General features: G+C 43.4%; 1 protein-coding gene across 2 annotated transcripts in view; it reads right to left on the bottom strand.

The window, feature by feature from the left end:
- The window catches only part of OTUD7A (OTU deubiquitinase 7A), a 97,067-nt gene extending 86,759 nt beyond the window's left edge, over positions 1-10,308 (bottom strand). For both annotated transcript variants that reach the window (XM_069867171.1, XM_069867172.1), the window contains exon 1: positions 10,203-10,308. The gene's annotated coding sequence lies outside the window, so the exon portion shown is untranslated. The remainder of the gene's footprint in view (positions 1-10,202) is intronic.
- Between the last annotated feature and the right edge of the window lie 1,171 nt (positions 10,309-11,479).

The raw sequence follows: 11,479 nt of genomic DNA on the forward strand, positions 1-11,479 counted from the left end.
GTGTAAATACGACAAATCCTCTTGTCTTATTTAACATGCGTTATATGCAGTGACCCAATTTAACAGAGCAAGGCTTGAGGAAGAGAAGAGCTATTAGATCTACAAATACATAACATCGCTGCACTCCAGCCAAAAAAACAGTGGGAACAGGCAGAAGCAACACAGAAGGAACACTGCATATCATCGGCAGCTCTTTCCATCCAGATATTTTATTAAACGGGTGAGAAGCTTTTATCTTATCTGGCTGCTCAAGAATTCATGAAAATATTTTTTTTAAAACACAACTTCTCTGGCAATCTACTGTAGCATTAGGTACTTCCTTACGCAAAACAATTGTAAAAGGTTTAGTTTTCTACAGGTCTAAAAAACGTTATTAAAACAAGTATTTTTGCTACCTGTAAATAACTCATTTTCCTAGAACACATGCCTGTAAATCTACATTTTCAACAAGCTTTTTTTTTTCTTTCAAAAACACAGGTAACCCCTTATAACTATATTCATAAATATATGCTTTGTAACTTAAGCTGGAAGATTAAATAAAGGTCACATTTTGCATAAATATCTGTACAGAAAGTTAAGTTCTCCTTTGATGTTTTTACCTTCACAACACTAGCAAACCTCACTCTTAATGTCACATTTAAAGAAAAAAATTAAATGGATTTGAAATGAACCTAATGCTCATTATCTCAAGTTATACAATTGTAACTAACACTATATTCAATATCTCACGGTATGGTGAAAAAATAAGATAACCACAAGCTACCATAACTAGAATTTCACTTATTAGAGATGTTTTCATCTAGATCTCAAGATTCTACTGTCCAGGACTGAAACAGTTATAAAACTACCTCCACCTAAGACCATGAAATATACTGTACAATACTGGGAGAGTACAGGTTTCCTTGAAATCTATTTTTTTCTCTAAGCATAATGCATTTTCCATAGCCACATCCAAGAAAGATATGGTAAGTAGATAAAATATTTCCAAGAAATCCCACCTATGTGGCAAAGTATTTTGTAAAGTAAATGGTGTGAAATCCAGCTGGAGGCTAGTGACAAGTGGTGTCCCCAGGGCTGGGTCCAGCCCTGTTCAATGTCTTTATCAATGACCTGGATGACGGCATCGAGTGCACCCTTAGCAAGTTTGCAGATGACACTAAGCTGGGTGGAAGTGTTGATCTGCTGGAGGGCAGGGAGGCTCTGCAAAGGGATCTGAACAGGCTGGACCGCAGGGCTGAGACCAATGGCAGGAAGTTTAACAAGGCCAACAACCCCGTGCAGCTACAGACTAGGAGAAGTCTGGCTGGAAAGCTGCCTGGAGGAGAGGGACCCGGGGCTGTTGGTTGACAGCAACTGAACATGAGCCAGCAGTGGCCCAGGTGGCCAAGAAGGCCAATGGCATCTTGGCTTGGATCAGAAACGGTGTGACCAGCAGGGCCAGGGAAGTTCTTCTCCCTCTGGACTCAGCACTGGTGAGGCCGCTCCTCGAATCCTGTGTTCAGTTCTGGGCCCCTCACCACAAGAAGGATGTTGAGGCTCTGGAGCGAGTCCAGAGAAGAGCAATGAAGCTGGTGAGGGGGTTGGAGAACAGGCCTTATGAGGAACGGCTGAGAGAGCTGGGGGTGTTTAGCCTGGAGAAGAGGAGGCTGAGGGGAGACCTCATTGCTCTCTCCAACTCCCTGAAAGGAGGTTGTGGAGAGGAGGGAGCTGGGCTCTTCTCCCAAGTGACAGGGGACAGGACAAGAGGGAATGGCCTCAAGCTCCGCCAGGGGAGGTTTAGGCTGGACATTAGGAAAAAATTTTTCACAGAAAGGGTGATTGGGCACTGGCAGAGGCTGCCCAGGGAGGGGGTCAAGTCACCTTCCCTGGAGGGGTTTAAGGGACGGGTGGACGAGGTGCTGAGGGACACGGGTCAGTGTTTGATAGGAATGGTTGGACTCGATGATCCGGTGGGTCTCTTCCAACCTGGTTATTCTATGATTCTATGATTTTGACCCACTTTAAAAGTCAATATGCTGACATGGCATTATTTCAAGAAACACAAAATAATTTTTTTTCCCCACAGATATCAGTCATAGGAAGTGTTTGAAAACATCTAAGACCTAATCTGAAGCTCTCCAACAAGAGAAGATTTTGTTTTCCAGGTGTGAATTGATCAACAGTAATATCAGAATTGGTCATTCATTATTTCCACATCTTAGCTTAAAATTTATTTTACTGACACAATTATCCCCTCTTCTGCCAAAGAGACTCAGAACTCCACTGCTCAAAGGCTTTTTTCTGGCATTATTTCACTAGGAAATAAGGTCCATTACAGTGGTTTTATATTTTTAAAGCTCCAGACCTCTTTTTCACCAATTCCCAAGGACCCTCGAGGAATTTTTTTGCACACAGAATCACTTTCTCCTCCATTCAGAAGCCTCACACTTGTAGAAGAAAAAAATAATGGTTCACAAAGAACATATGTATACCTATATTATTATAGCTTATATAAGATAATAATCAAGCTAAACCCAGTCATAGGGCTATTTGTACCCACAATGTCATACAGCATGCAGAGTAAAATTATGTGTTCTTCCAGCCTTTTCCTCACAAAAACAAAGCATCTTTTTATACAGGTGAACTTTATTATGAAATCCAAATAAGAGTATTTCATATTTTTCTTTGATAGCTATAAATATACATTTAATGAGTCAGTCAGCTTGAGAGGTACCTTCTCTCATGAGTACAAATCTCCGTTTATATCAAATATGAGAGTGATCTGGAATGAAAGCTAACAACTGAATAGCTTTTGAAGGAACCATTTCTCCCATTTTCACGCAAAGCATAATTTAAGAGAGAAAACTGGGGAAGGAAAATTATAATGGTTCTGTTTCTCAAATTCTATATCAAAGAAAGTCAAGAGATTCTCAGCTAGATGCAACCATCTCATCAACTCCAGATACTTACAACTGAGCTGCTCAGGCATGAATATTAGTCTCCTGTGGCAGTAAGAGGTGATGATTTATATTTCCATGTTAATTGAGGTCTGCACTTCACTAGGGCAACACTTCGCACTCACAGGCGCTTAGCTCAGGCACCTGATCTGCGTTAGCACTGAGGGAGAGCAGCCAGCCTGGCAATACTTGAACTGGATGCACATTCATCAGCTTTTCCAGTAAGACTACACATTGTTTATCTGCTGAAATGCGCAGATCCTCTTTTCATGGTCAGGCTACCAGGCCTGCAGGTAAGCAATACATCGTACCAGTAAAGCGCACGTGCCAGTGTATCAGCGCCTTCAGGCTTGCTTCATAGAACATTCCTCCATGTGTAATAAGTAATGAAGTTTGTAGCACATGTTTATAATCACAGACAAACTCACTGCAAACACACACAGACCCCATTGCAAAACTGCTGTTAATTCTTCCAGTCAGAAGTCCTGAGGTTCAATTTCCAGCCTACTATCCTCTGCTTGACCCATCCTCCTCTGCCAGCTACAGGGACTCTCCCTTTGAAAGGTAAAGGAACAAAGAAAAGAATTTGGGATAGACTAAGCAGTAGGAAACAGGTATCTCCCAGAAAGAGACAATATAATGATTACTGTTACAAACAACACTACTCTAGACTTTATGGTCTTACTCTTTCTTTTGCACATGCTTTTATCTATCAACATCAGAAGAAATTTTGAACAATGAAGTATGATAAAAATATAAAATGCGTCGCCCAGGAGACATCACAGACCTCTGCATGAGGCTTCTTCAAGAGAACCCTCTTTACTTTACATCACAGAACATGTGTTTTCACAGCCTTTAGTTTCCTCCTATTCCTGCCAAGAATAGCTATTCTTTCACTAACCCTGATTAAATTCTGCTTTGAGTATTCACAGTTCACCTATACACTAATGAGTATCTGTCTGTGTATTTCCTGCCCCAAAATGTTATACAGTCCTTATCTATTAAGCATCCTCAGCTTGGAATGTTCAAGCAGAGAGATACAAGTATGACTATTGACAGGGAAGAATATTAGAGGAAAAGAAACTTGGCAAAGCACTTCTGGATGCCTCCCTGAAGAGGAGAATTATTCATATGAGTGCAAACAACTTTTCCTAATTTATTTGAAACTCCACCTCCAAGTATTTAGCAATGAACAGAACAGAGGAAATCTACCGTAACACAAATGTGCAAGAAAACTTCAATTATAAACAGATGGATGCAAGTTCTGTATATCTGAGGTCCTAAAATATTGTAGTTGTGTCTAAAAGTCTGAAGGAGCAAAGCGTCTATTGCTAAGAAACACTTAGCTTCTAGAGGACCTGCCATTCCAAGTGTCCCTCATCCACTAAAAGTCATCCACAACTACACGGCTCAATAATTCGTTCCTTCACACCAGCCTTTTAATACAGAAAACACATTGCATAAAGCCCAATTTTAGAACACCTGACCTGCACCCTGGGTTATTAAAACTACATGATAAAAAGCTGTGAGAATACCTCACAGGACCTCAAATCCTTGTGGCTAACTATTGCTCAGAGCTGGAGCTTCCCCTAAATGACTTGGCATTGATACACCCTCCCACGGTCAAGTCTTGCTTCTATGATTTCAAAACCCAAATGTGAAACACTTATGAAGGGAAAACCAAAATTGATACAAAGCATATCAGCTGTTGTTAAGCTTGTACTAAATTCACATTGACCTAACAATCCTGAATTCAATCCTCAGCTTGCAAACTCTAGGGCACCCCAGCACTCACTGTTAACAAAAAGGTTACTGCTTTGCAAAGGCAATTTCTTAACAGCAAACAGCCTCAACTTATCATGCTGCAGACACTGTATTAACCTGACTTTATTTGATGCTATCCTTATGGCTTTCTCTGCCAGACTACTACATTACAGGTTACTCCTGTTAATTTGTACTGAAGGGAGGTTTCTCTCCAGCTCTTACTCATCTGTGCTTGTAAAACTGATGAACACAATACTGCCTGAATCCTTCCTAAATGTGAACTTTATATACAGGTTGCATATTCTGTCATTATTTCTGCTGGAATTATGTAAATCTGCCTTCCCTTTACACTCTACCTTTCCTGGAGAAGAGAATGCTCTGGGGAGACCTCAGAACGGCCTTCCAGTACCTGAAGGGATCTACAAGAAAGCTGAGGAAGAACTCTTTACAAGGGCATGGAGCGATCAGATGAGGGGGAATGGTCTACCTCTGCTTTTGCTGCTTAGTACACACTGAATCTAACCAATAAGCCCAAGTTTACCCACATCGAATCAAGAACCTTTCCTCTGTGCTGATCTTAGTGCTAAGAGGGAAAACTATTTGACACAGCATAAAAGCTCCTTTGCAGTATCTTGGAAACTCTGAAGACAACATAATTATTTGCACAAAAATTTAGTGAGTTTGTACTAGACAGGTGTATCCAGGATCACTCCCTCCAAGTCCTTTCTTAGGAACTTCCAACTGGGTGTAAATACCCAGTAAAGTCACTTACCAGTAACAGAGAAATGACTCATTCCAACCGAGAGAGAGCAGTCCAAGTCAGGGAGTGTTTCTTTCTTATTGCAGTAGACCTCAGATGGAAAAAGCTAATCAAGTACAGATATTACCTGCTATATGATCTTATTTGGCATCCTTGCGTTCATGATTTGCATAGTTTGAGACAGACAAAACCCTTTACAACGTCAGGCTCCCAAATTCAAGTTCTGTCATTACTGCGCTTTGAGGATCTATGGGACAGTGCCCATGGGACACAGTCGTAGCCCTTGTCTGCTGGAAGAGCACTTTTCAAGAAAACTATAGTTACTGCACTATTTAGAAAGTAATGACAGTAGAAGAGAGTAAATTGACTTAACAAAGGTCGGTGTTGTAAGAGAGGCCTCTACCCCAATGCCCCTGTTCTTGAGACCAGAAGTAGTCTGTGGAATTTCTGAATTGTCAGTCACTCACTCATTTAATGTTTCAACAGCACCAATACCTCAGCCTGCTCTGCTGTGTAACACAGAGCAAAGGAATTTGTTCAATAATTTGAACAAATTATTGTTCAAATAATTTGAACACGTTATTGTTCAAATAATTTGAACACGTTATTGTTCAATATTGTTGAACAATATTGAACCGGCAGAGTTTCATTCCTGCTAAGATGCTGAAACAAAAAAGATAAAAAAAAAAATAGAGGAGAATATTTTCATTCAGATTTCCTATTAAGCAACGATTATTTTACCAGTTTCTATGGCATCACCATGGCAGCTAGCCATTTTAATCACAGGCATTAGAACAGCTTTCTGATAACATCACAGCAATAGCTTAGAAATGTATTACCTCTCCTGGCCATATGCAGCAGCAACACCTTTGTAGATTTCCATAGGGCAGCAGCCACGGTGGCATCAGCAGACATCAGCATTAGAAACATGGAGCGTCTAATTAAAGAACAAGTTCTCAGTGTTCCTTACTCTAATTCAGAAAACAATAGTGGAACTATAACCATTGTGACAAAAATGAGAACCAAAATTCTTTCACAGCTTGCTCTGCTTCTACATGGCTTTTGCTCCTTCTTTGACTAACCAGTCAATGCATATGATTACTCAGCAGATCCTAAGAGAATGTGCAAGTGAGGAAAAATGCACTGAAGAGCACCGAGCATCTGTGAAACAATGACAGATGAAAATGGCTACTTTACCCTTGTACTAAAAAAAAAAAACCGTACTTTGTTCTCTATACAGGTTAAATGGTATTGAAGCGTCACGTGCAAGATTGCAATCATGATGTGAAAGCATAACTCGGTGTTCTGGCTAATGAAATTTTCAACATACAATGTGAAACCTACTGATTTTACTAAAAGTATCGTGAAGTATTTGCAGATATGCTCATTCTGAAAAAAAAGACGTATTCAAAAATACTTTCAGCAATAGCAATCTTACGTTTCTTCTATAAATTACATAACAAGAGTAAAATCATACTCTCATCATGGTAATCCTGAGGTTTTTTTCATATTAAAGTGTATTTCAAAATGGTGAAGGACTCTAGAATATTAAACGGATTTATAAACACTCAAAATAAAAGCTAATAAGTGAGTTCAACGATTTCCCTGTTTCAAGCCTAAGGCTTTGCCAAGGGTCCATCCAAGAGATATTAAATAAGGTAAGCACAGATAATGTCAATAATATGCTGCAGTAAAACACTACAGCAAAGCACTGTGACTAAAAATCACTGGTATAACCATATCCTAAAATAGACAGCACTGACCTCAAATAGAAGAACAATCTGAAGTAAACTGAGAATGATACTAGAAATACATCCCAATTAGCTTTGTCTCTTCAAACTACTTGGAATCAGAAATACCCTTCACAGAAGCACTTATGCGAGGAGAACAGAATAAAATCAGAACTGTAAGTGAAGTCTTGCATATCTCCAGTACATCCATGCTTGTTAGTAGACCTACATTTTTCTCTCCCTTAGATCATTAGTTGGAGGACGGCACAGAAAGACCAGAAAATATTTGATAGCAAACTGATAGTCTTGTCACATTTATATGCATATACTAATTAATCTGCCTTTAAAAGAAATCAATTACTTTCAAGGATTTGAAGACAGTTCTGCCATCTTACCTGGGGACACCCAATTTCTGTAGTTCTGTGTCATGCTTTGTCTTAGGAAACCAACAATGAAGAAAGATGCAGCGTACCTTCTAACCAATATTTATATTGCACTAGAACTAGTAAATTTATACACTATTGCAGGATTTTCTGACAATCTAAGCAGCCAGGTTAGTCTCCCAGTTTGTTCATCAAGGTGATACCAATTAGTTTGTTCTTAAGCCCACACGTCATTTAGCTCTGCACCTTGGTCTAAGCCATTTGCACGGCCGCGCAGTGCCTATCAACTATAAATGAACTAGAAGACTGCAAAATCTTCAACAACAACAAAAGAAAAGCTTTCTTGACTTACTTCAGTCCTCAACTTAATAACAGTTACACCTGATATTTTAAGCATTTGCCATTTTCTTAAGGAAAAGTTTATGTTTAATTTTTGCTTAACATGAATCCAAGATATTTTATGAAATTCAAATCAAAAGCAGATTCAGATTGCATTCTGTTTGTGGGAATGCAGAAGGAGGCCTCATTAAATGCCTAGTGGCCTAGACTATCTGGTGACAAATATTCCGCTAGTTCCCTCAGCCCTTTAAACACTCTTTCAACTCAAGGCTTCTCTTCAGCAATACTTAACTACATAGCAACACTTTGCCAGTGTTGTTCTCCTCCTATTAAGACTATAGAAGTTAGTAGGCCTAAGGCAATAATGAGCTAAATAACAGCAGGTGACAACAAGATGATATATGCATTTTTCAAGTTTTTATGTGTCTATGTAGTAAATAAAAAAAATACTATTGTGCCCCAAATAACAGATATGACACCAATGAACTCATACAAAATTCTAAACAACAACAGGATTAGGTTCAAAAATACAGCTTTAAATTAAAACTAGATGCCCTACGCAGTACTTTGGCTAATTAAAACATAGATTCTTTTTTTTAATAAATAAAATAAAGGGGAATGATGGCAACGATTAGCACAGCAGTTGCATAGGCAAGATCTAAGTCAATGTCCTTAGGCCTGCATGTATACAGCTCTACAAAATTCCTGACCTGGAGTCCCACTCACTAAAAGTCTCTTCAGGCCCTGGCGTTTTTGCTGAATCCGCCAACAAGGCTATGAGGGAGATGTGCCAGAGGCAAAGAAAGATGCAGAGATAAGCCTACTACGAAAGGAGTAAGTATCTTCCCACCTGATCATTACTTGGAGCCTGCAATATCCAGCCATTGCCATCCTTATTTGATCTTGTATCAGTAAACCAAGACCAAAATCTTCTCGATCCCATTTGCCAAAACCTACCATTTTCAAAAATAAACACATTATGATTAAGCAATCAATCAGTTATTTTCACATGACACATACAGCAAATTATTAGCCTGTTAGGCCTGAACCCTACAGAGCCTCATACTCTTCATATTATTCTATTATGCAGTAATTAAGCTGTCCTGAAACTGACAGAGCCTCCTGTACACTCCAAACATAAAACCATAATATCACAAAAGGGCAAGACTCGCAAAAGCATCATTTCCATTCCACGTCACCATCATTTCTGCTGCGTGGGTGTGCGCAGCCCACATCAGTTCTATACTCCACACCACAATCAGCGTTACAGCTTTATCAAAACCATACAGGCTTGCAATAGAAAGCGTGCCAGAGGAGGGCAGGCATCGATATTCACCTATATTCCAGGTTCAAACGGGGCAGCTGGAGGTTGCCCCTGTGTGAGCAGCACACACGCACCCGGGCAAAATCCACAGAAAGGAGACAATGAGCCAATTCCCATCAACGGCAGAAAACGGAGCCAGATCTGGCCTCAACAGCTATCCCACTCATACTTTAATAACAAATTATAAATAACAAACCAACGCTTTTCCTACCAACAGCATTTTCCATTCCAGAAGCTTAATACACTTTGCTTTCAATCTGTGCCACGGCAACCTTTCCTAAAGTCAATGTCATCTGCACGCACGGATCAGAATAAAATGTGGGCCAAACGTATCGGGCAGCAGTTTCCTTCGGCCGCAGAGCTGGGAACGCGGGTCGTGGGCCACCCTAGGAGTGACTGGAGTCGCATATGTTGCGTCCAGCGAGGTATTTTAAACCAGTCCACTGCAAAGCGCTCACCCCGACCACCGCTCCCCAGCGCCTGCCTGAGACGCTGAAGGTCAAACGAAAAGTGTGAAAGGTTCCTCTCTGTTCGTGTTGGATTTCTACCTGTCCGCTGGCAATGGCAGCGCAGCCCGGGCCTGAGGGGAGACGCCTCGGGAGTTAGCGGGGCTCGGGCAGCGCCGCAGCGGGTCGGTTCCACGCGCGGCTGAGGGCGAGCGGAGCCCCTGGCCCCGCGCAGCGATGAGAACCCGCCGGTACCGCTGAGCGGCTACGGCAGAGCGGACAATTCATCCTCTTGATTCCCCTCACCGGCTCGGGAGAGGCTGGGCGCCGCCGCACCGGCCGCTCACCGGGACCTCGGAGCCGCCGGGGCGAGCGGAGCGGAGCGAGCTTTCCAAGGCGATTATGTAAGGCCGAGCGCGGTGCCGAGGGCCGCTGGCCCCGCCGGAGCCCCCGCCGCCCGCCCGGGGCCGGGACGAGCCGCCGGGCACCGGGTCGCCGCCGCCGCCGCCGCCGCGCTCACCTGCCCGCAATGCAGAGACCCGCGGCGCCGAGCGGCCCTTACCCTCCGCTCGCTACCCCAGCTCCATCTTCCTCCGGGGGGACCCGCCCGGCCGCCGCCGCCGCCCGTGCCCGCCGATCCCCCTCCCGCAGGCGGCGCGGCGGACACACCCCCCGCCGCCTCCTTCCCGTGAAGTCAGCGCGCGCCCCGCCCCGCCCGGGGCAGCTCGGACCGGGCACGGGCGGCGCCAGCGGGGCGGGAGGGACCGGGAGGGACCCGCGGGATCCTCCAGTCCGACCGTCCCCGTCCGCCGCTGAACCGCGACCCTCAGCGCCCCGTCTGCCCGCCCTTTAAACCCCAACAGGGGTGCGGACTCGACCCCCTCCCCGGGCAGCCTCTGCCAGTGCCCAATGACCCTTTCTGTGAAAAACTTTTTCCTGATGTCCAGCCTGAACCTCCCCTGGTGGAGCTTGAGGCCATTCCCTCTCGTCCTGTCCCCTGTCACTTGGGAGAAGAGCCCAGCTCCCTCCTCTCCACAACCTCCTTTCAGGTAGTTGTAGAGAGCAATGAGGTCTCCCCTCAGCCTCCTCTTCTCCAGGCTAAACACCCCCAGCTCTCTCAGCCGTTCCTCATAAGGCCTGTTCTCCAGCCCTCTCACCAGCTTCGTTGCTCTTCTCTGGACTCGCTCCAGAGCCTCAACATCCTTCTTGTGGTGAGGGGCCAGAACTGAACCCAGGATTCGAGGAGCGGCCTCACCGGTGCCGAGCACAGAGGGAGAAGAACCTCCCTGGCCCTGCTGGCCACGCCGGGTCTGATCCAAGCCAAGATGCCATTTAGTTCCTGACTCTGTTGCCTTGCTTTATTCCCTTGTTCAAGGCAGAGTTGTTTTATCTTTGGTACATATCTTGGGCTCTCAAAATACAGAGTTTCAGAGAGAGAGACAGAGAGAGATGTTTGTGTCCCCTTGTGGGATGCCACCAAACAACCCTCCAGGTTGCTTTTTCTCAGCAAGACATCTTTATAGTGCAGGATTTTGCTTTCTCACAGTACTGCAACAATAGCAACAACCATATGTATTGCAGCCTGTATCCCGCAGAGCCCTGTAATTCCCATTTTTTAAATGCAGCAATTTACACAGAGGTTAAATAATTTGAACAAGAGGAGATTCATTACCAGTCTGTGTAAAGATGTGGAAAGTAAGTGCGGGCCTGCTCATGATTTTGAAGAAGTTTTTGGTCAAAATCTTGACACCAGAAGCATTTAAAAACATACACACATAAATATCATTACCTATCATA

Source organism: Phaenicophaeus curvirostris, chromosome 12 (genome assembly GCF_032191515.1).
Source record: "Phaenicophaeus curvirostris isolate KB17595 chromosome 12, BPBGC_Pcur_1.0, whole genome shotgun sequence".
Lineage (NCBI taxonomy): Eukaryota > Metazoa > Chordata > Aves > Cuculiformes > Cuculidae > Phaenicophaeus > Phaenicophaeus curvirostris.